Source organism: Globicephala melas, chromosome 16 (assembly GCF_963455315.2).
Source record: "Globicephala melas chromosome 16, mGloMel1.2, whole genome shotgun sequence".
Classification (NCBI taxonomy): Eukaryota; Metazoa; Chordata; class Mammalia; order Artiodactyla; family Delphinidae; genus Globicephala; species Globicephala melas.
Window position 1 is genome coordinate 21,386,157 of NC_083329.1, and position 25,597 is coordinate 21,411,753.

Consider the following 25,597-nt stretch of genomic DNA (forward strand, 5'->3'; position numbering starts at 1 on the left):
CTTCATCTCCCATTTCATCTCCCAAATAAACTATACAAGTTCTTTTCAATTTTCCCAAGGAAAAATGTTACACCATTGCAAATTACTAGGAGATTTCTTGGAGGAGAAGGCAAAAGTTTTTTGAATGCTTTAAAAAAATTAAATTTAGGGTGCTTCCCAGGTGCCGCAGTGGTTGAGAGTCCGCCTGCTGATGCAGGGGACACGGGTTCGTGCCCCGGTCCGGGAGGATCCCACATGCCACGGAGAGGCTGGGCCTGTGAGCCATGGCCGCTGAGCCTGCACGTCCGGAGCCTGTGCTCCACGACAGGAGAGGCCACAGCAGTGAGAGGCCCATGTACCGCAAAAAAAAAAAAAAAATTAAATTTAGAAAATTAAGCCTTTACTTTCTCATGGTGTCTGAAGTAAAAGCAGGATCCAATGAAAAGGAGCATAAATCAATTTCAGTGTTCTCACTGAGCTGCACACTTTGTTTTTGTCCCTCTAGCACAATATAGATGCTACAAACCATATCTAAGTAGGCAGAAGTAAAGCTACTTCCATTAGATATTTTCACTTGGATGAGACTTTTTACGTTTCTCTGTTCTACCTTATAGGTGCATTTTAATTTAAATGTATTCTTAATCTAGCTTAAGAAAACTCATCTCACAAAATAACCAAAGTGCATTAATTTATATGTAATGACATATTTTAAAAATTCATCCAAATTATTCTTAGTCTAGGTCTTAAATATTCTACTTGTATTATTTTTAAATGTATTCAGTTGCACTGTAATTATTTAGAGCATTTTAGTAGTGGAACACATGATGTGATTGCAAAATTTTCAGCTTCCATTTCCAAGCACATTATCAGAAGAATCCATGAAATAACAGAGACTTTGCAAAAACAGAGACTTTCAGGAAGCCACCAGATAAAGATCTAGGCGGTAAGGCAATCAAAGGCAAATTTAATCAGATACAAGGAAGTGGGGTTGTGAGATTGGGAATAAAAGAAATTCTAATTTACATACAGTGCTTTGGAGGATATATGATCTGCTAAGATAAAATGCCAACTTCTTTATTTTCAAATTCATGGAAAATGTTCACTTTCAATGCTTTCATTTCAAAGGAGTCTGCCAGGGATGAGGAAGGGGGTTAATTTTGGTATACGAGTGATAAAAATGAAATGTCAGATTTCTGGACATATCCTACTAAAGGCAAACTGATTGATTCCCCCAAGACAGTGTGCTCACACCGTTTCACTGAGATGCCCACTCTCCTTTGAATCTAAGTGAACAGATGACTTGTGTGTAATCAATAAAGTACAGCAGAAGGGACACTGTATGACTCTTAGGTCAAGTACAGCTTCTACCTGATTCACTGGAACACCTGTTTTGGTACCTTGAGCTACCATGTAAAAAGTTTACCTACCCTGAAGCATCCATGCTTTGAAGAAGCCAAGCCAAATAAAATTATCACATGTAAACTTTAAGGTTGGCAGTACTAGCCTTTGAGTCATTTCAGCCATGTGGATGCATGTGAATTATCCCTTTGATGATTCTAGCCTCCAGCTATAGGGTAACCTCCAGTCTCTGAGACTACCCACCTGAGGCCCCAGATATCAAGAAAAAGAGATAAGGTAGCCCACTGAACAGTAACCAAATTCCCAACTTGCAGAATCCACAAGAATAATAAAATGGGTATTTTAAGCAAATGAGTTGAGGGGGTGTTAATTTGCTGCACCACAATTTGAACCAGAAAAGAAATTTGTGATTTGCAATTTGGGACATATAAAAATATATATATGTACCACCAGTGGACAAAGAATACAATAATTTGAGTGAAACAGGTGTGGTTTCTTATTTGCTTTTTAACTAATGGGGGGGTTGGTTGGAGATAGAGAATATAAGTAATAAACCTGGAAATATTTGTTCAAACCAATATGTACTTTGAGCAGAATTTCACTTTATGTACTATTTCAAAAGAGGTTATGCAAATACTTTCCTTGATACCATTTCTCTTTATATTCATTCCTCTTAGCAGATTTTGCCATATTGAGCCTTAATTAAAAATCCAGTACTCAAGATTTTGTTCCACTTTCCAGAGTGTCACAAAGAATGCTAGGGTACAGAACTACTGTTAGACATTTTGAGCATCACAGGCTTACTACTAACAATGAATGCCACCCTTTGGAGATGTACTCAGAAGAATTAAGTTTCCAAATTGTGGTGTTTATGAGTTTTATATTGTCTTTTGTCAGGAGACAGGGGCTGTAATTAAACCTTGAACATTTACAGTAATGTGTTCTGTACAGCCTGAACCTTGATCTGCCACTGATCTGCTCTATTCCATTTTACTCCGTGTCAGTGAACAGGTTGCAGAGTTCTTTTCTACTTTTTTAGAAGCATGTTCCTTTTGAATTTGGAATGGATGCTTCAAAGTAAGTGTGACACTGGCATTTTTCTTATTTTTCTGAAGCATTTAGCCTTGGAAATATAGCTGCTTTTCCAAGGTTTAACAGCTAGTTAGTAACTCATTCAGGACTAGAACCCACACAGAAGAATTTAAGAGTTAATTTAACAAACTTATTATTTATTGAGAACCTCTCCAGCACCAAGTTTTGGGTTAATAAGACAAAACTCATAAGTCATTTTCCTTGTTCATGAGGACTGAAAGCTTGCTCCAGAAAAGAGACCTTGCAGTCAGCATGGTAAAAACTGAGGTCTGAACCAAGTACAATGAGATTACAGAGGAAGAAAATAATTTTGAGCCAAAAGGAAAAGCTGGTGTGTTTCAAGCTAAGTCATTGAGGAGGAAAATAATAGTATTGGCTATGAGCCAGAGGGGAGCAGAGGGGCATTTAAATGTGTTCCAGTCTCAGGGAAGAGAATAGGCAAGTCGAAGTGCTGGCCTGTTGACGGGGCAGGAGGACACTCAGTGTAACTGGAAAGGGGTCCAAAAAATGCAGGTAGGGATACGAGCAAGCCAATATCTAGCTGTCCCTTTAGACCATTATAAATAAATAGGTATCAGTATAAATACACACATACACACACACATACACTAGCAAATATTCATTTATTTTTAAAAGTGTGGCTTGCCTCCTTTGTCATATGACAAAGACCTAAATAGACATTTCACCAAAGAAGACATACAGATGGCCAACAAACACATGAAAAGATGCTCAACATCACTAATTATTAGAGAAATGCAAATCAAAACTACAATAAGGTATCACCTCACACAAGTCAGAATGGCCATCATCAAAAAATCTACAAACAATAAATGCTGGAGAGGGTGTAGAGAAAAGGGAATCTCCATGCACTGTTGGTGGGAATATAAATTACTCCCATAAATACAGCCACTATGGAAAATACAGTCACTATGGAAAACAGTATGGAGGTTCCTTAAAAAACTAAAAATAGAACTACCACATGACCCAGCAATCCCACAACTGGGCATATACGCTGAGAAAACCATAATTCAAAAAGATACATGCATCCCCAATGTTCATAGCGGCACTATTTATAATAGCCAGGACATGGAAACAACCTAAATGTCCATCAACAGAGGAATGGATAAAGAAGATGTGGTACATATATTCAATGGAATATTACTCAGCCATAAAAAGGAACGAAATTGGGTCATTTGGAAAGACGTGGATAAACCTAGAAACTGTCATACAGAGTGAAGTAAATCAGAAAGAGAAAAAAATATATCATATATTAACACATATATGTGGAAACTAGAAAAATGGTATAGATGATCCTATTTGCAAAGCAGAAATAGAGACACAGATGGAGAGAACAAATGTACGATACCACGGGGGAAAGGGGGGTGGTAGGAGGAATTGGGAGATTGGGATTGACACATATACACTATTGATACTATGTATAAAATAGATAACTAATGAGAACCTACTGTATAGCACAGGGAACTCTACTTACTGCACTGTGATGACCTGAATGGGAAGGAAGTCCATAAGGGAGGGGATATATGTATATGTATGGCTGATTCATTTTGCTGTACAGTCAAAACTAACACAACATTCCGAAGCAATACTCCGATAAAAATTAATTTTTAAAAAAAAGTGTGGCTTACTGTCAGCTGGGATAAAGACTAAGGAAAAGGACTATTGAGAAACTGTCTGGTTTCTAGTATAGTGAGAAGCTCACCTCTACCCTAACTTCACCTCTAGCCAAACTTTCCTTCACTAAATTATACTTGTCTTAGATGGAATTGTAGTGACCAGATGATGAAATTCAGGCTTGCATTTCGGATGTCTCACTATGAGCCCAAAATAACCCAGCAAAATATTACTTATAACCATTGTAAAGTTATCCCCAAATGAAATGTAGTCAGTGAAATGTTTTCCTTATTGTAACAATTTGAGCCCTATCTTAGTGCTGTTGATAGATTAGTGTTCTGGGCAACTGGTTTCCCAGCAGGTAGGTCCCTTTGTGCTGAAGCATAGGGGGAAAAACAGAAGTGACAGAGGACGAGGCTGATGGTGAATGATCTTGCATGTCTGGTTACAACATTGGGATTAAATTCTTCAGCCCATTGAAAGGGAGAGGGGAGCTCTGAGTGAGTGTGTGAGTGTGTGTGTGTGTGTACGTGTGTACGCGTGCGCACGCAGAGCTGGACCTCCTCTGGATCTGGAATTAGTTCTTAATGCCAGGTGAACGATCTCACTGGTTTTAGTTAGTCTTAACTTAAGAGATAGTTTTAGCCAGGAAATGGCTTTACAGCCTATTTAAAACGTTTATGCCATAAGTTAATTGGTTTCCATTTTCTTTCAGCTTCATTCTTAATTTTAGTTACACCTTAGTTCTTCCTTCCTAATTCTACCTCAAAAATCCTAGTCTCCCTATTCTAAACCCAGGACTCTTTTTATAATACTCCACAGATTCTAACTTTATTTTGTAATATGAAGACAAAAGAGTCTTTCCCTCATTAAGTGAATAAGCAAGCCAAATATTGTACCGTCTCAAAACACTTCTTGTGGCAGGAATGACCTGAGCGACCTCAAGTCATCATATCACAAGTTGTTGATGATCTCAGGAGATAAAATACACAGAGAACCTAGCAGAGTACACATGCAACGGATGTTCCATGATAGATGCTAATGATTAAGTCTCAGAGGATGAGGCCAGGCAAAGGTGCGTCTCAGTATAGTTCTGTTCCCATTGTGACTAAGGGGGCTTAAGTTCTTCATCAGCGGGAGACTTCAATGAACAATGTAGCCCTATTAGATTTATTGATTTGTTTTCTTCTGAAATTGTTTTCTCCTGTAAGAAAAATACGTAGTGTCATTTCATTCTAAAAAAAACAAAACAAAACAAAAATTGGGGCACACAATTTCAGGAGTCATCTGTAAATCTGAGGACAGAGAATAACTCATGGATTTTGACCTCAGTTACTTCCTGAGCCTAGACCCCAACATGGTGCCCACCAATGGCATGGTGCATTTGAGCGATATAACGTGCATATGTGAAGGCCATGATTAAGTGGAACTTGTTCCATGATTTTAACAAGGCCAGGTATTACCTTGGTGCCGAATATCATGTGTAGCCATTCCATTTAAGTCAGCTAAGAGAGTAATAAAGTTTCAGTGAACAAAACTATTGCTTTGGAGGATCAGAAAGTATTTTCTTCTCCCATGGTGCATTATTATGTAATTTTCTGAGATATTGTTCAGTCTGGGGACAAGATTGCAACATTACACAAGGCTGCTTTCAAATCCAAATAGGTCACACCTAAGACTTCAGGAAACCTGGGAAGTGTCTCTTTAGTCTCTCTAGTCGCTGTCTGGAAAAGAACTTTGAAATTACTTATTTTCGTGACTGCCAACCTTATTTTAGCTGCTGACATTTTTTTCTCTCTAAATCAATCTTGGACAATTAATTCAACACAAATAGGACATAAAAGCCAAGTGCTCTGAGTAGAGGTACAAACTTTCAGCTTAGCATCTCCAGTTCCTAAATATGTGAAATTTTTTAAATGTGAAAAATCACTTAACTTTTCTGTGCCTCACTTATTTTTAATCTCTGAATGGAAATAATAGTACCTGTGTTAGTTCACAGAGTGGTTGTAAAAATCAAAGAGGTAATTTGTGTGAAATACCTTTAAAATGTTATATGTATGTAAGATATTATTAGGGCATGAAAATGCAAACACACAAGTTAGCACACCTTAAAATTAATAAATTGTGTTATAAACCAGGAGTATTCTAAAAATGGAAAGAATGAAATATTCTAAGTAATTTATGTAATGACCCTTTTCTGGATGTTCCTTGCTAAATCCAGGAATTAGGATTTGTGTCTCTGGGGCTTGGAGACAAGAGTACGTACTTTTTGCCACGTGTGGGAGAGGGGAGTGCTGTGCATTTGCCACCTCTGTCTTAGATTTTATTCTTTCCTCTCACTTCTTTTTACTAAGTTCTCCATTCTTGTTTCTTGGTGTTAGGACCCATACTGTTTCTCAGAACACATAGGGCACATTGCTCACAATTGCCTGGTGCGGCTGAGAATCACACACTCAGGATTTCATTAGAACAATCTGTATCTCAGGAGTCATAGCCTTGCTCTTGTGAATTCTGACCCCTCTGGCTGCTGTTCAGTGTCTTTTCTCCATAGTACATTCTCTTTAAACTACACCACTGTAAATGATCACCTAAAGTGATGAAATTCCATTGGGATCCGTATCCCAGGAGACTGAAAATTTTACTAACATTGTACATACCTCTTCTCTCTTTCTTGCACGTTTTAAATGGAAACCGAGAGCTCTGTGTAGGGAGAGGGAGAGGATCCTGACTTTGTTCAGTGGACTGTGAAATAAGAACATAGGTGGGGCCTACCTGTGAACGGTGGCTGTAAATTCCTATGCTAAGACGTGTTTATCTTCTTGGCCATTGAGAGATGGAACAGGAGGATGAGATGCAAAACCCCACAGGCTTCTCGTAGATGTGATGAGAAAGCACATTCCTTGTGCTCCAGAAGCAGACCCGATGCCTCCTGATGCCTCATATCTATGTACTGCCTCAAAACTCCAGGGTCTCTTATATGTGTGCAAACATCCTGCTGCTCACAGCAATAATCCACATTATATGCCAAGAAAGAGGTGGTGACAACAGCATTTCTATATCTCGGTCTTGCCCCTCTAATTGTGATGGCTCATGAAGATACTGGCCTTCAGTCTACCTTTGGAATCAGCAGAAAACAACCGTTTTTCCATTCTGAAGCAGGCATGATGACTGACTGGAGTAGGTATAAAAATCACTTTCTACTTTATGTTGTGTAGATTAATGAAAGTATTAAACCATTATAATGATAGATAAGGAACTTATTTCCACTCTAGCTGAAAGAAATAAAACTGTTCCAACTTAAATTAAGGAGGTCTAAAACTTTGCAATCTCATCAAAAGTGCATGGGCAACAAAGAGGTACAAGTTTATAACCCATTCTGGAGTACCTTAATTTCTTAACATCCATCATTTTTCTGCTTCATTACTGTTGGTGTGCTTCTCAAAAGCTTCTGGGAAAACTAACGTTTGCAGAAAAAATAAATACATATGGGTCAAGGTAATATCTTTTTTTAATAGGGAATACAGGGATTCTTCCCCCTCCCATTTTATTAGCATGATGCACTGTTAATTTTATTTCATTGACACTGTTGCCTTTGTAACAACTGGTTCCTAAGCTTGAATGGCATAATCTACTTACTACTCAAAGAATAAATCTGAACTTGGACAAAATCCAAGCAGTTTCATTCTTGAGAATGTCACAGTTTGCCTGCATACCCCTTCACATTGGTGAGATTTGGTCAAGTTTTGTTTGTAGAGTCAGCATAGGCTTGTAGAAAATAGGGATATAAAAAGTAATGTCAGATATATGTATCAGGCATCTCCTGTGCAACACTTTTTCCTCCCAGTCCTTCATCAGATTTCAGGAAGAGTTTTGGTTCCCAGTTTACTACAGACTTTGACCTGCTTTGCTCAAATTCAGCTTCAGATCCTGGGCCACCTACACTTTGCTTAATGAGGTTGTGGCTTGGGAAACTGATAGGAAGTTATTTGACATTCATGCATGCACAGTGGGAAAATTCAGTCAATTAAGGACGATGGAGGTGGCTTAACCACTGGGCGAGGGGTTAGACATACATGCTTTCACCTTCTATTCCCTGGGCAAGAAATTTAGAGAGCCACTTCAGATCTTCTCAGAAGGCATCCTGGGATCAATCACCCTTAACTGTGGCCAAGTCAATAACTTGTCCTTGTACTGGCTTCACTTCATTCCCCCTGTACCTCATACCTGCTCTTTGAGTTTACATGAAAAAATAAACTACCTTCTCAGAAGCTTTTATCTCATGCTCAGCTTTAAGGGGAACCCATACTAAGGCAACATTTCTCTGACTTTTCTTCAAAGACGTTAATTATAGGTCACACGTGCTGTTCTCTGTCTCTTCCCTTTGCACCACTAGTGAATCATGGAATTCTTCTGCACTCAGCCAAGGAAGGGCCTTACAAACCCTTTCAGCCTAAAGTCCAGATTTACCACTTGTTTTAACATGGCACATAGTAACCTTCCTTACCTTATGTCCCCTTCCTTTATATCCCCTTCCGCCTATGTTCCCAGAGGCGATCCAGGGTCAACGTTGCCTCTGCCTCTCTTTCTGCAATCAGTTGTCTTCTGTAAGTTCATGAGAAACTAAGTCCTCCATCTCTCTCTCTCGTGGTTGCTGGGCAGCAATCTAGGCTACTCTTTAGCTCAGTTCCCTTTCTTACATGTCACTTAGTGGAACTTAGGATTCAATTTTCTGTCTCACAAAGTATCAATCACTGTTGGAATTCCAGAGCCATTGATCATAGTCAAAACTTCAAATGTCAACTCTGAAAATAACATGTTTCTACCATTTAAAACCATTGCCCAAGACCATTTGTTCCCTGACCTAGAATAAGGTCGACCTCTGCACTTACATTCTCCCAAAGAAACTGAATATTTTAGTTCAAGACTCTTTTTATCTTCGAGACTTATAATTTTTCGCCAACTTACTAACTTAATATCCCAAAGTTTTCCATCCCTGTTTTACCAAATTAGACCGCTGAGATGCTAAACCATGTCTTGATTTCTTGACTCCAATTTTTTTTCTTATTTCATCTCTGAAACCCTGAAATAGTATCCTTTGAACTAAAGGATGTAAAACTTGCTTCCAGAACTAAGAATGAGAAAACATTATGGAGGTTCTGATACCTATTTTTTCCCAATTATTTCAAAGCAATATGAAGGTGAAGTGTATCTCTGGATAATTACTATGTCCTCCTCAACATCATTACACATTGAAGGTTTACCATATGTAATTGTTGAAAGAAATTATTAATGGATAAATTGATATTGGCTGGAGAACAGCCAATAATCTTGAAGAATATCTCGACAAAGTGAAATGAAGAATTTCAGGCAATGGAAAAGAGAGTTGTTCCTTGATCTCGCATCCTGTAGGCAATTGTAAGTTTCTGAAACAGGCCCTGAAAGTTTCATTTAAAAAGAACTGAAAGGGAAAAGCCTTTGTCCCAATGCTCTACACATGATACGTGCATGGGTGGGAATGCTTTATGGCAGCGGTCCTTTGGCACCAGAGACCGGTTTCGTGGAAGACAGTTTTTCCACAGACGGAGTTGGGGGGATGGTTCACGCGGTAACGTGAGCGGTGGGGAGCGGCAGATGAAGCTTCACTCAGTCGTCTGCCGCTCACCTCTTGCTGTGCAGCCTAGGGGTTGGGGATCCCTGCATCGGATATTACTTTTATCCAAACTCACCACTTCTCAGTCCATATCTTATTCTAGTTATTGCTGCATCCACAGGTGCAGACAGGTGTAAGCTGAGCTGCTTGTTGCTATCCCAAACATTTCCACTGACTCTGAGTTGGATACCTGTAGAAACCCACTCAGCCATTTTGATGCATGTACGAACCCAGACATGGAAGATATTTAACACCCCAGTGAAAATCCTGCCATCAATGGGGAAGGAAACTAGTAGGTAATACATAGTTCCTCTCTGTCCCTTTGATGGAAAATCCTTATCTTTATTCTACATGGTACCTAAGGAGATGCACAGTGAGGTTCAGTCAGAGTTATGATAAAATCAGTAAGTTGTCCTCGAATTAGTGTTCTTTCCTTCCATTGTTAACTCTTGGAAGACCCAATCTACCATTCCTTAGGGTCACTTCCAAAGACAACTAGACAGCATGCAAGTCTTTATCTCAGGCTTTAAGTGGGATATAATTTAAGATGGTTTGAATGAGAAGTGGCCTGGAAAGCAGACCTTCAAGACAGGATTCTGAAACTGGACCACTTACAGTTCAGTGACAAAAAGTTCCCAGTGCTGACGATAAGTGGATTGGTGACAACACCTTGGCATTTGAAAACATCATGTCATTAGTGGTGGATTAGAATTAGATGACATAAGAAGGTAAAGTATTATCATATTGAAAGGTGATATTTAAACGATGTGTGAACCATTAAATTATAAATGTTTTAGAGTCCATTGGCAGCTTTAGAAACCTTGAAAAATGAATACAACACGCTCAGAGTTAACCAGCTGTCAACTCAAGACATACTATGAGAGTTAGAGTGACTCTGTGGTACTGTTTAAATAGATCCCTAACTATAGCAGTAGCTGGATGAGGGTGCTGGATATTAAGCTCAGGATTTAACTGTAAAACTAGAAGAGCTACAAAGTAGAGTGAGTGCAAAGCCTCAGTAAGTTTGATATGATACAAACAAGATTATGGGAGGAAACTGAGATCTGTGAAAAGGACATTTAGTAGATCAGCATAAGTAACGTGAATGCCTATATTCCCCTAAATACGTATGGACAGAAGAAGCAGCAATATTCTCTAGTTAAGAAGTGGACTTGAGATATGGCCAGTAGTTCCCCTGAGTCAACTGCATAAAAAAAAAATTGATGTCTGCTTTTCTTAATATAGGCCTCACTGTCCCCTACTGCATTCACACTAATAACTGTGATTACATTTCAACACAGTCCAAATAGAGAAATACAGTGCATATGGTAGGAAAACAATAGTTTATATCCCCCCCCCAATAATGCAATATCTGGCCATTGTTTACTGGAAGAAAACAAGAGGACCGTGTGTTAGGATGAACCTTGAGGATGTTGGACCAGTGAGGCTGAAGAAAATGCTGGGCAGAAGACCTGGTGAAAAGAAGGCTAACTGCAGGCACCGCAATGAAAACTTACACTGTCACTGAGCTTTCGAAAGAAAGACAGTTCCCACTGACTGAAAGGAATGCCGTGGCCCCTTTAGGAAGGACTGCAATGCCATTGCTTGTACATATGATATATAATAGTCTGTTATTTTCTCATAGGGACTTGTAGTCATCTACAGGAAACCTGTACTCTAAAGAAAGAGTCATGCCCATCATTACCAATGGCTGTTGGTAAAAGGTCTAAATTAATACTGAAATTAGTGCTCTGGTAAAACCACAGTAGAATCCAAGATAGAGTGTGGACTTGCAGAAGTCAGATCACAAATGTTACGATAGGTTTAGCGGATTTAACAACATGCCCTAGAACCTGCGCACATAACTGGGAAGTAGCCCTTGTCACGACCCTGCCATTGGTTTGTTAGTAGAATAAGTCCCAGTCCCCCACACCTACTCCATGGGATGACTTCCCAAAGTAAACTACCCACACGAAAGCTCTCCTTTTAGGCTATGCTTTTCGAGGGGAATCTAGTCTATGACCAATGCCTCAAGGCATAAGTCAGAACTCCTTTCTAGATCTTCTGTTGGAAACTGTGGGGACAGAGAACATCACTTACTGCTAAACTTGGCACTATTTGCTCTACCCCTGTAGCTGGAAAGGACCACCATGCAGGAGAACCTGCTCCAAAATGAAGCCATCACAGCATAAAAGCAGAGCAGAAATATGGAAATAAACCAATTACTGATACAACTACTTGACCATGGGTCCAGACTTGTTTAGATTTAACAGTTATTTTGGCCCATGTGTTATCTTGTGGTCTTAAGCCAATTTGAGTTATATTTCAGTCACTTACAAGCAACCCAGACATTTATTCCTGAGTGGTCTGGGCCCATGTTGACATGTACTTATCAAGCCATGGTTGCTGAAATTGCCTATTTACAGTTAAACCTGGGCATGGAAGTAACAGTAGATGTCCCAGGATATTAATGAGAGTGTCAAACACAGTCTTCCTGTCCGCTAATGAAGTAGCACTCTATCTTTTGATGATCAGGGTAAATTAATAATGCCTATAAGAAAATTTTTTCTCTTTTCCTGCTGAGGAGGCAGAAGTGACCAAGTGCAGCTTCAGCTTTTAACGTTAGTGGAACTCATATTATGTTACTTGGTTAGGGTGACCTACCACCCCACTCTGATGAGGATTTTGGGAGGTGGGACTTTCAGCTTGAAACCTGGATAGTCCCAGGCAAGCAAGAACAAGTTGGTCACCCTACCCTAGGTCAAGGTATTCCCTGATTAGGAAATAAGAGCCTCTATATCCATGGGGACATTATGCAAAAATGCCCCAAGTGGTTCACTAGGAGGGTTGGAAGCAGGCCACTCTTATCTTTACCCCATAAATCCCAGACCTGTATATTCTACTTATATGGGTAACACCATATAATGACTGTTGGTTTAAGTATAAAAGATATTGCCTAATGCAGAATGTCAGTGCAATCTGGTGCCTCAGCTGTGCCTTCAAGGGGCAACTATTAGTTTGTTCCACTAACCCTGGTGTATTAGGTCTTTTGAAGAGATTAATGATTTGTCATAGCTTAAGAGCCTTTTTATGAATTGGACCTAATGTAAATGCTAGCTGATCTGAGCAACCCAAGGGATGGACTATATCAGGAACTTTCTGTGCCCTGCTTCATGAAACACCTGCAGGACCGACTTAGCCATTTCTAATACTTGTGCAAGTCTGGAAATAGAAAGAAGTTAAAACCCCACGAGGCAATCTGCGATCCAGGAGGATAGAAGCCAAGGGTAAATATTCTCCTTTCTTATCCTTTCACATAAAATACTGAGGCTCAATCTACATGGAGTCTCACAAAATCCCCTGTGGGATCCAGCCCCATTTGTTCCTAGTGGTGACACGCTTGACCACACTCTGTTGGATTTGCCTCTCCTCCTTCGCTGTTTCACCTCTGTTCCTTGGGTATAATTAGCAGAATAAACTAGCTGCACACAGCCTTGTTTCAGACTGATCTATAGGGTTTAGGGATGAGGTTCAGGGATTATTAGCCTAAAACAAATACCTTAATATTTTGTGTAAGGCAGAATTCTTGCTTGCAAGTGACAGAACTCTAACCCAAACTGGTTTAAACACACAACGTGACTCATTAGCCAAATGATTTGTTAACTCTAGCAAGTCTGGATCCAGGGGCTCAGATCATTTAATTAGTAGTTGACCCTTTTGCATTTTTCTGCTCTGCTTGTTTTCTCTGGTAGCTTCATTTTGAACCAGGTTCCCATGCATAGTGGCCCTATGTAGCTACAGACATAGAGCAAAATAGATTCAAGGTCGGCAGAAAGAGATGTTTTCTTTCCCATCAGTTCCAACAAAAGCCTTGAAATTGAATCTCATATCATTGCCTTTGATAGGCTTGGGATTTATCATAACCTGAAATGATGTGATGCTCTGATTGACTGCTCTTGAGTTATATTTCAATCCTTGGGGCTTCAGGGAGTGAAGACACCGCATCTCTAGCTCAACAACATGGTTTGAGGATAGGAAAGGGGAGGTTTGCCAGAGACAATGAGGCAGCAATGACCACTAAAGGGGAAGTGGATGTTGGGCAGGCAAAGTCCACAAGGGTCCACTACACACTGCAACCCTCTCGTTCTGACTCCCCAGCTCCTTTTCACACGGGAAACTTGGGAGCTTGTGTTTTCCCCCCAACCGTAACCTCTATCCCTAGACAAAACACGCAGCCCCCCTGCTAGGACCCCCACTTCTCTTCCACTGCTCTTCCTGGTAAACATGCATCCCCTTATAAACCCTCCATTAGTTTTTATATTGGCCTCTGTGCTTGGGTGTGCTGAGCAGCTCCTCTAAGGTCTGCTGACACATCTCCAGTGCCCTCTGTGAGATTCTGCATTTCTTTACAGGACCATCACTCAGGGAAAGTCACTCACTCATCAATATCCTTTAACACTGTTTGCTTTTGTGAGTGTGAGAGCATTCAAGCAGCAAGGGAGGCCTACCGCAGTCATCAGAACTTCACTGATGCATTTTGTCAAGTACCAGGGAGTCTCCATAATAAACAGAGAAAGAATCTGAGACATTTTGACTGCTCAATCCATCATGGAACTAACAGGACATATGAGGTGGGCTGATGGAGAAAATACCGAGGGGATAAGAGAGAGACATATTGCTAAAAAATGTCTAGCAGAGCCTCTTATTTTTTTATGTTTACTGCACAAGGTTAGCACTTGAAAATGGGTCAGTTTTTCAAGAACTCATGCAACAGTTCTATCTTGAATCTCAAGGAAACGTGCTGCCTCTCCTCTCCCTGATACTTGTCAGCTGTATGGTGGGGAAAACAGATCTATCCTTGATTGGATCAGGTACTTCTCCACCTACTCATGTCAAAGGGACTAAAAATTATTGCCTATTGCAACTATTAAGTTATCCATGGTTGGTGTCCAGTGCAGTCTATAGTGAAGGATTCAGTTCCTGGATGTCCTAGTTAACTTTAATGCCGGTCCTTCAGTTGCAACTAAATCTTACTAGTCATTTCATAAAGTGGCATTATTTTGTCACAATATGAATGAAAGGAGAGAGTATGTTTAGATCAGGGCATGAAGCTTAACCCTACTGAAAAGGGGAATCAATGTGTATGACTTATTCATGATGAGTTCAGGAATGTCATCTTCAAGATAAAGAATACCTATAGCAATTAGAGCATGACTTGGGCTGGTGGATGAGGTGGTCTAGAGCCTTTGCCAGAACCCCCACCCCTTCTTAAAGCTACAGAAAGAAAATGGATTCCTAAAAGTCTTAAAATAGTATATCTTAGTTTTCTCTCTAGTTCGATTTAGGATCTTCATTAAGTGGCTCTATCAGAAGCATTATGCCACTATTTTTCAGAGTTCCAAAGAATTTCTGTATATCTGGGAACACTTACTCTTCCTAAACAAGATTATGTGCTCCCTGACATCACATTTAAATATCACACACGGTATCTCCACCATGATTCAACATTTAATCTTGGCTTTGCATTCCATATAAATTACATTCCAAATTCTTGGCACGTCATGTTAAAATTTTCAGCATTTTGTCCCAACCTGACATTCCAACCATAGCTACAATCACACTTTGGCCATTTCCTAAATATACCATGTTCATTGATGCCACACTGATGTTACAAATGTTTTTAGTTCAGTATGAAATAACTTTCTCTGACTGGTGATATCCTATATCCAACCAAGATGTTACCTTTCTGAGAAACCTTTCCTAATCCTTCAGCAGATGTTAGCCCCTCCATCCTTTGTGCCTCTCAAGAAATGGGGCCTCTTTTTGATTCATTATTATTTTTTTTTTTTGCTACCAGACCTAGCTTTTGTCACTGTGCTTCATATAAATGATTTTCAATAAATTTGTCCTTCCTTCCTGTTTGTTTTTTTCCCGTCCTTTCTTCCTCCCTTCTTAAGCAATTATTTTTGATCTCTAATTTAATAGAAGTACACTCTTACTCTATGTAAAACTAACTATATGTGCAATACTGAAAAAAATAATGAAATCCCTGACCTCAAAGTATTTTCCTTTTAGTGGCATGAGACCCTGTGCCTCATGGTGTACGCTGATATAGACCATGGTATTTATGACAGGAGGTAGTTTCACAACTTGGAGGAAGGCCCTCATGGCCGTTAGGCTCCTACCCCCAGAGACTGTGAGATGGAGGACTCTCTCTTCCTTAGTGATTACATTTCAAAGAAATGGCTCCCAGATCCTTGAGAAAGACATATAAAACTAGCAAGAGGCTTTTAAGAGGCTTTTAAAAAACCTTTGTGTCTCAAACAGACAGACTAGGAATTTGCAATTACAAATTTTCTAAAGAATATACTCTAAGAAAAGGGAGGTCAGGGGCCTTGAGTCAGGAAGAAGCCTGTCTAACGTTTAGGCTAGCTGAGGGTAATATTAAGGTCCTCTTGGTGTGGGACAGCTGGCTAGGATAGTCTTGGATGAGACAGCTTTGCTCTGCCCTAAGTAGTGCCTCATCCTCCAGCAAAGTAGCTCAGGCTTGTTCCCATGCCAGATTCAGAGGTCAGACAGTCAGAATAGAATCAAAAACGCCCACTTGGGGCTTAGGCTCAGACCTGACACACTGTCACATACTGCATTCTTTGACCAAATTACAAAGGGATTTTATAATAAGGCCTAAAACTGTGGCGATAAATTCCACCTTTAAAGGTGTGGAAATATGCAAGTCACTTTGCAAAATGCTATAGGTTGGAAAATTGGGGCATTTGGGCACTGAATTAATCAATCAAGTGATTCTCCTTGCAGGACTCTTATCATTACCAGCAAAAATACATATATTATTTTCAATCTTGTCTGAAAACCAAGACTTACTTCTCTATAATCAGGAAGATGGATTCTTTTAAAGGCACATTCTGAAATTTTCTCATAACTGCTAGTGTAGAAAACACTTAGTAATCCATGAAATATATTTCAGCAGTCACATACTTATTAACTTAGCTTAAATTTCCAAGAATGAATGTATTCCTTATGCTCAGAGCCAGCATGTGCAGCTGAGTATTCAACTCGGTTTGCACAGTGCAGAGAGACTTTCTCCCTGCGGTTTCTGTCTGTACTGTCTCCACCTGTGTTGTCACAGGTTCAACACTATTGAATAGATCTCTTAGAGGGTTTGGGCTGAAGGTGGAAACTTGTGGAGATTTGTAATGTGATGCAATTCACAGGACTGATTGTCTAGGGTCATGCATGCTGTTAACTAAGTTATTGATAATCAATTTGAAAACCTGCAAAGACGTTGGATTTGGCTTTTTCCAGTTTTAGCATTGTTTTACCCCCTTGGGATTTAGTACCTATATGCAATTTGTCATGAAACTTTTTTGATGGAAAGTTTCAGAGAATTTTTTAAGTTCTTTAAAAAAATCTTTGTGGTGTGTGATATTGTAAGTGCAATATCTGGAATTATCATTGTCATTATTGCTGTCTTTAACTGAATGCTTTTGATGTGTCAGGCATACATTGCCTTATTTACTCCTCTCTTCAGATAATCCAGTAAGAGATATACTATTATTCTCATTTTACAACTGACATTAAAACAAAACAAAATAAAGAAAAAGCTCTGAAACTTGAAGGGAGCTTGCCCAAGTTCCCATAACTAGGAAATTACAAAATCTTTGTTAGGTTTGGGTCTGTGTGATTCAAAGATCATGTTCTCTTCCAGTCAGCTCTCTGTTCCTCCTCACGTGCCAAGTAACAGCAAGCAATGATTGGACCTTTTCAGGTTTCTTTACAAGGTCCAGAAATATTAGAAGGACAGGTTTTCCCATTCTTGATCACTCCTACCCCAACCAATATACACCCACTGTGTTCTCTTTAAAACCAATCTTCTATATCTTACCCCATCCAATGAAAATAGTCTCAGGGACCTGATAATATTAAGTTTTCAATATTTATAGTTTTAAAATATTACCTTTACATGTTTTTCAGTTTTAAATCTTTTTCTCTAAGAAGCTATTGGCTGTGACCTTAATTTCTGTGCTAGAAATTTCCGTATATATGTATTCTGAATTCTGAACATACCATATATTTATTCCGATTCTGGATTTTCTAAATATGAATACATTTAGTCACAGTAATCCATAAATTAAAAGCCAAAATTCAGAGTGACCAGTGTACTGATATTCTCAACCTCCAAACAGACAGTGGAATAAGACCCACAAACATTTTTTCCCTTGCACTGAACCATTGAAAGTGGACATTAGTCATACTTACTTCTTAGTTGCATTTCTTTACAAAAAATTGGAGCTGGTCATTTCCTTAGAGGCACCACTAAAAGATGAGGAAAGCAAATAGTTCCACAGACAACTGCATAGTAATCTTAAATTACTCTCCAAAGACTGGAACCAGAGGGAGAACTGCTGGAAAGAATTTGCATATATTGCTTGCCTATGTTTATTTAATGTACACCAAAATGTTTTCCTATGACCTTGACTTCTATATTCAACAATCAAATAAAATTTGGATACTTCTGCTTGTTTTGAGGAATGAAATTCAGAAAAGCTATCATTATAGTGGCAATCATTCTGTATGTTATCACCGTGAGGGATATGGTAAAAGCAGCAGAACCTATGTGTCAGAATCAAGCAGTCATATACATATACTGAGTGCCCGATGGATGCCACCTCTTAAAAGCTGTTCTCGAGTAATTTGTCAAACAATTATGGATGCATATGTGTATGATTTATTAGTTGTATACATACTAAATAGTAAGTGTTTAGAGACATCATCACACCAGCCCTATCAGGTTAGTATTATTATCTCCATCTGGTGGGTAACTAAATGATTGATTCAAAATGTACAGCCTTTAAACATCTATGTATGCAGCGTGTTAGGTGCAGTGGATGATAAAGACAAAATTTTTGAGCTCTTTGGGAAACTAACTGTGACATGAAATGTCGGTAAATAACACAAAATATCCTGTTTTAAGCACAAAGTTGGGTATTCACAGCTATAAAAGAGTTTCTAAACAAAGGGAGTTCTTTTAGGGGAGGTCTAGTGGAAACAGGGTAAGGGAAGAGCTTTTCCAGCAGAAGCAACAGCAAAAGCAAAGACATTCAGGTGGAGAAATTAATAACGGCATTGTGAGTTCAATGTTTTACATTATCTATCACATACTAATATTAGGAAGGAGGGACTAGACTTAAGGGAAGGATGGTTAATCTGGAAGAATTCTCCAGAAAACAATGTGTCATGGACTGCTAGTCTTTTGTGACCTTTCCCCTCCCCTCCCTGTGATTCTTCTCTGGCTGCTAATCAAGGGGTGCTCCATATTTCTTCCCTAGGAAATGTTTGCCCCAGCTCAGCCAATCACATCCCTTTTGAAGAGTGAAGTGAATGGACCATCTCTGTGCTCATGAGCATTAAGGGCCACTTAGGAGTGCAGCTGCTGGACATCAGGGTGCTGCCACCATGGGACAGAATCTGCCTACGTGAGAACCCAAGCAGCGGCCTCAGCGCCAAGAGCCAGAGACAGAATTCTGATGATGTAATGGAACCACCAAACACAGTCCTCCCCACAGGTATAATTTCAATTCCTTTTTTTGTTTTTTGTGGGTTTTTTTTTAACCATGAAGGAGAATCTGATAGCTTTAAACACAAGGAGCAAAAAGACTTCGGGATCTGTAAACGAAAGGTAAGTCAGGAGAATGCTAATGTTTATTGCAAAACATCCACAATGAGTGTTGTTCCACTTTGTCTTATTTAGAAATATTCAAGTATGTTAGAAACTGGAAAGAGATGCATTTTTCAATCACCAAACATCATTTATTTAACTTGTGTGCTGGCTTCTCATTTCTCTTATGGGAGTAACTTCACATACTGCTGCTTCGAGAGAGCGCTACCTCCCCTTTCTCCACTCCTCCCATACTTCTGTTCCTTCAACCGTCCATCAGTCTGTATATATGACTGTTGTTCTTTATTACTTCACTTCCTCATCACTTTGTATCTCAGAAAGAGGATCTTCTAACTCCAAACAGGGTAAGTGATAAGAAACCTAGAAAATTATCTTCTTAATGGGATTGAATTATTTTTATTTATCCACTGAAGGACATTTTCTATTCCTTGTCCCACACCAAAACAAAAAGTGGTGACTTGCCTGCCTTCACATCTTAAATGGAAGTAAGCTTTATTCATTATCTCTGGTTTCTTATGGTCATAACTTATACTAATGAAAGTTGATGTAATGGGTAGGAAAGATGTAAATTTGAGTTTATAATGAGGATATACCTTTATTGTTCCCAACAGATCTTGTGCTCTGGGTAGGCAGTAATTAAGTAAGCATCTCAGGGTTCATAAAAACATAAATAAGTTATCTAGTAACAGATTGAAGTTAGGTTTGGATTGAGCTTAGAATAACTATGTAGGCTTTCTTGACAAGGAGCTGTCTCATAAATCATCCAGGTGGGGAAGAGATTGTGTCAAGTATGTTGAGGTTCCAGTTGATGGCCAGCTCTGTCTCAAGTGTCCTCAGAAATGTAGCTTATGGGGGCTATCACAGCTATTAAAAAGGGCAAAATAGATCTCTGAGAAAAGCTTCAGATTCAATGTGAATGGCTCTTATGTAGGATAAAATGTTCAGTCCCTAAACTTAAAAAATACTGATCTCTAAGCAAGAGGGGATGAGCTGGCCTTGCACTTAGAAGCAGTTAGGCTAGACAGTATTAAAATCTTCTGACCAGGGAGATGGAGAGAGCTTAGAATGGAGGCCAAAAGGTAGTGATTCAAGCTACATCTCTCCAGGTCTGGACAGGACATATTCTCACTTGTAGTAAAAAGCCCCACAATGTTCTCACAAGATTACTTCTTGTTACAGAAATAAATGTTTAGGCATGTGTTTGAGAAGAAGGCATAAGAAGAAATAAATTAGTTCCTCCTCTTCCTGTCTCTAATTCGTAGCACAGAGGAGAAAGAGAGAGCAGAGAAGAGAATGAGGGGGGTGGTGGAGAAAATGAGTGAAAATGAATGAACATGGAGGAGACATGACAAGAAGCAAAGAATAGGGAAGGCAGGAAGCAAGCTTGCACTACATGCATCAGTCATTCAGCAACTTGCAGGACAGGTGTAATCAGGTTGAAATGAATATCAACGGTATCCAAGGAATAAGAATAGGAAACTGTGCTACAAGTGGAAAGTTTCAGCTTGGGAGCTGGAGTGTATGACAGCCAGGAGAGGGATGTTACTGCAAAGTCAGCCACCCTAGTTCTTTCTTGGTATCAGGGCATGACTTAGACCTAGGAGTTTCTTGTTAACTGCATGAGTCCTTGATTCCTTTTGTAATCTGTTGATAGTAGCACCTTTCTCTTCCTCCCTCTCCCTCCATTCTCCTTTTTGTTTCTCTAAATTACTGCATTAAATCATCTGATCTTGAGACAAGCATGAGGTTGGTTCAAATGTCCCAGTTTGACACATGCTAATTATGGCTGAAAATAAAGAAAGGAGGAAAGATCTGAAGTAAATGATATAAATTTGGAGAGCAGGCAGACAGACCTGGATGGGATGTCTTATATTATACTCTATAAATGCTACAGCTTTACCAAGTTTTTTAATCTTTCTGAGACTCAGTTTCTTCATCTTTAAAATACGAATAAATGCAGTCATCTTGTGATTGTAATGAAGAATGAAATACAGAAGTGCTTAGCATAGTTCTTGGTGTTGAACACTACAAAATCCCATAGGAATGAGGTAGACAGTCCAAGATTAAATTCTTGATACTGAGGAAGAGCAAGAGGCTCCTAAGGTCCTAGAGGGTCCTAGAAAAAGCTTTGGCTTAGGACATAGCTCTTTGATGTACCAGCGCTTTTCATTAGATAGGCCATTTTAGTTTTCTGAGCTTCAGTTTGCACATCTGCAAATGGAAATGATCTACCTTGTGGCTTTCGTAAGGATTATTCATAATGCTCGGGAAATAACAACTCAATCATAAAAAGGGATAATTTAGGGGAAGAGGATATGGAAAGTGTATGTGTCCTTCTTAGGCTACCTCTTGAATTAGGCTACAAGGATTGGAGTGATAATGAGTAGTTCAGGTAAAGATTATCAATTCCTGAATAGAAGATGCAGAAATTGCTTTGCCATGTTTTTTGAAGCTTGAGGAACATCTCTCACTGGCAATGGAATTAGTGTCTAATGATTGGAAATGGTGAAAAAAAGCAGGGTCAACTGGTGAGCATCCAAAGCTGACAACTACTGACATGATTGTCCTGTAAAAAAAAAAAAGGCAAAGCAAACATAATAAATAAAGCTATCAAATAATCACCTTAAGAAGCAGTGTTTGCCTCTGTCAGATTCATTCTGACCTGTCTTCCTGACTAAACATGTAGCCAGATTTCCAGGAGTTTACAAATCCCAGAAAATTAACTTCTAGGAACCCAGGACATGGCTACTAACCTTCTCTATATTCCTCATAACCACTTCTCTCTGTTTCTTTCTCTCTCCTTCTCTCTCTCCTCTTTACAGAGCCCTTTTCTCTGCTCTGTAGAAGCCATATGCTGATAGAACATACCTTCCCTCAATTCTAAAATGTGCATATTGTAATTCCACACATGAGCAACAATTTGCTCTGTCCAAATCATCTCCAAGTCTGCATTTAAAACACCTATTAGAGAGAAGGTAATATTTACTCAACTTGTATCAAAGATCAATGGGGTTGTTCAGTCAACTGCTCCAGAGGGTCAAGGTCATTCTGTGGTCAAGGAAAACAGTATGAGTTGGTGCAAAATGTAAATAAGTAAGAGTTGCCTAAAGGGATAGGGCCACAGTTTCCCACTTTACAAAGAGCACTTAGTGAGGGGTTGCTTTTCTCACTCACTGGCTTTGTTCAAGTGAAATGATGGGAGGCAGACATCAGGAAGAGAGGAAACACTCAACTGGACCAAGTCAGAAGGGAGAAATTTGGTGTTGTTTTCCTCTGCCAGTCAGAAGAATAGAACAAGCCAGACTTCTCCACTACTCTTTCCATATTTCAGTTTCCCATTAGAAAACATTTATTGCTTACTTCAGGCTAAGGATTTTCTTGGGGAGTCAGAGTGAGGGAAGTTTCTCATCACATCCTGTTCAAATAACGGAACCTAGCTAGAGAAAATGCAGCAAATCCCATTCACTTAAAGTGAGGTGGATGGACCTAGAGTCTATCATACAGAGTGAAGTAAGTCAGAAAGAGAAAAACAAATACCGTATGCTGACACACACACACACACACACACACACACACACACATGGAATCTAAAATAAAAAATGGTTCTGATGAACCTAGGGGCAGGACAGGAATAAAGAGGCAGATGTAGAGAATGGACTTGAGGACATGGGGAGGGGGAAGGGTAAGCTGGGAAGAAGTGAGAGAGTGGCATTGACATATATACACCACCAGATGTAAAATAGGTAGCTAGTGGGAAGCAGCCACATAGCACAGGGAGATCAGCTCGGTGCTTTGTGACCGCCTTAGAGGGGTGGGATATGGAGGGTGGGAGGGAGACATAAGAGGGAGGGGACATGGGGATATACATATGCATATAGCTGATTCACTTTGTTATACAGCAGAAACTAACACAACATTGTAAAGCAGTTATACGCCAATAAAGATGTTAAAAAAAAAAGAATAAAAAAAGTAAACCCAGCATTTATCCAGTAATTATCTGCCTTGACGGTTAATCAACCTTCCAGTAAGTGAAAGAATAAATTTCATGGTATTTCCCCACTCATTAAGGATAACTGCCAGATGACATTATCTGCATTTTCCCTCCTCCACACCCCAACTTGCACAGATAAATTCTACTGTCATTTTTATGGAAGTCTCTGTATGAATCTGAAACTTTTATTATGTTAGTTTTTGCATTGATAAATTTCCCAAACTAGCTAATTTTAAGGTCTTGTAAATCACCATAGTGGGTTATTGAAGAATGACAAGGGAAGGAGTTGCGCAGAAGCTACAGGGGATATCAATCTTTGTCCTCTTTCTGACCACCTTAGCCAGTCCCCACTCCTTCCTCCAGCTCAACTCTCTATCTGAGCTGCAATTCAGAATGATTTCGGCATAAGATTGGAAAATTGGTTATATCTCAGGTACTGGGATGGATTGATAATGCTTTCTAGAATATATGTTGTAAAGGATTCTGTGGTTTTGTCTAGATATAATTTGGAGGGAAAGCAGGGATTGATGCTGTTGACTCTCTTAGAGTAGAAGAGACTACCTACAGGTGTGCATTCAATACACACTGCCGCGTTTATCAAGAGGAGCCTGGAGTCTGGGAAAGTGCTGTTGTTGCCGTACTGACATTAAATCATTTAGAATATAATTGACACTTAACATATGTAACTATGCTCAACACAATCTCTCTCTCTCTCTCTCTCTCTCTCTCACTCTTTCTCTCTCTCTCTCTTTACTAACTACCATTTCAAGTAGGTACTATTATCCTTACAGACCAGGAATCTGAGGGAGTGGTGGAATTGAGAGTCTACGCCACACAGTCTGAGCCCAGTTCTCTTAAGCCCTGTGCTTATATGGGCTCCAGAGTGTAGAGAATTAACACTGACTGAGTGTGGGACAGTCAGGTAGAGATTGTGAGCGCTCCCTAATGTGCTCCTTCACACCCCCCAGCCTCATGGCTCACTTGATTCAGATCCCTCCTTGTCTCTTTGACTTCCACAATATCCCTAGGGGATAGCTGTAATTACTCTTAAATATGCACCTTTAGAACGGTTTGCAAACACTCAAGACAGTGACCATTATAACCCTAAATAAGAAGGAGAGCTCCAAGTATATTTTGCTCACTAGTTAAGACATTGGGATTTGGAGAAGTGTTCAGTAGAACCATAAACGCAAACACATTTGCACGGCCCTATTAAGTCTCAACAATGATATATTTCAGTGAAAAAAAATTAAAGGGACAAGTTAAAAAAAGAATTCTAGTTGCAGTGGAGAGCTGTGTTTGTGTGTATTTATTGTCAAATGGTATCAGATCCACTTCACTGAAGGTAAATATTTTGTGAACTCATTTGTGTTCATAATTCATTGTGGATCTCATTTCTCATCTGTCAATTATTTATGCTTTATTTTAAAAGACAACAATTTCATGAAAATTACAGTATTAGCAAAACCTTCCATCAGCCACTTATCCTTCCTCTAAATAATTTGTGTCTAGAGAATGTGTTTCAGGTTGATTTATTTTTATCAAACCTTTGCTTGGAAAAGTCTCTTTTCTGCTTATGACCAGTGCCGATAAACCTTATTCTCCTCTTTCCCAGTCCATCGTCTAGGTAACACACAGAGATGGTCAATAGTTCACAAAACTAGGCAACAGACCACGTAAATGGTCTTCAGATTATTACCAGCACATCTTGGTAATAAAGCCAAAATTCTGCATAAGAGCTGATTGCATGTGCACACCTGCATATCAATCCCCTTGGGAAAGGCAACAGCTAGGCTTTCTAATACTATGTGATTTCAACCTATTATTAGCATGGCTGCTTCTCCACATAGTGAACATCAGAGAAAGAGCCTCAGTTGGTGAAAAGGCATTCATTTTCTGTACCATTGTTTTAGAGTCAGGAAGAAATAAGAAATGAAAGAAAAGGGGATCTGTCAGTGTGCCAAATGGAAAGCTGGAACTGTGCTCACCAACCACACAGAAGAAAGGGAACACGTCCCCCATGACACAGTGGAATAAGCAAGGGCTATTACACATACAGAGCCAGGATCAATCCTCTTTCGATCATTTACCCTCTGTGAGACCCTCAATCAGGTTACTTAGCATTGTGAAGACTATTTCTTCATTTGTGCAGCAGAGATAATGATAGCCCAGATTGTCGTGCTGATTAAATGAGGTAGTG

At 39.5% G+C, this 25,597-nt stretch overlaps 1 protein-coding gene across 2 annotated transcripts in view; it reads left to right on the plus strand.

Moving 5' to 3' along the window:
- The first annotated feature begins 19,192 nt into the window (after positions 1 to 19,192).
- The window catches only part of LOC115844941 (VPS10 domain-containing receptor SorCS1), a 790,264-nt gene continuing 783,859 nt past the window's right edge, over positions 19,193 to 25,597 (plus strand). For both annotated transcript variants that reach the window (XM_060285969.1, XM_060285968.1), the window contains exon 1: positions 19,193 to 19,293. The gene's annotated coding sequence lies outside the window, so the exon portion shown is untranslated. The remainder of the gene's footprint in view (positions 19,294 to 25,597) is intronic.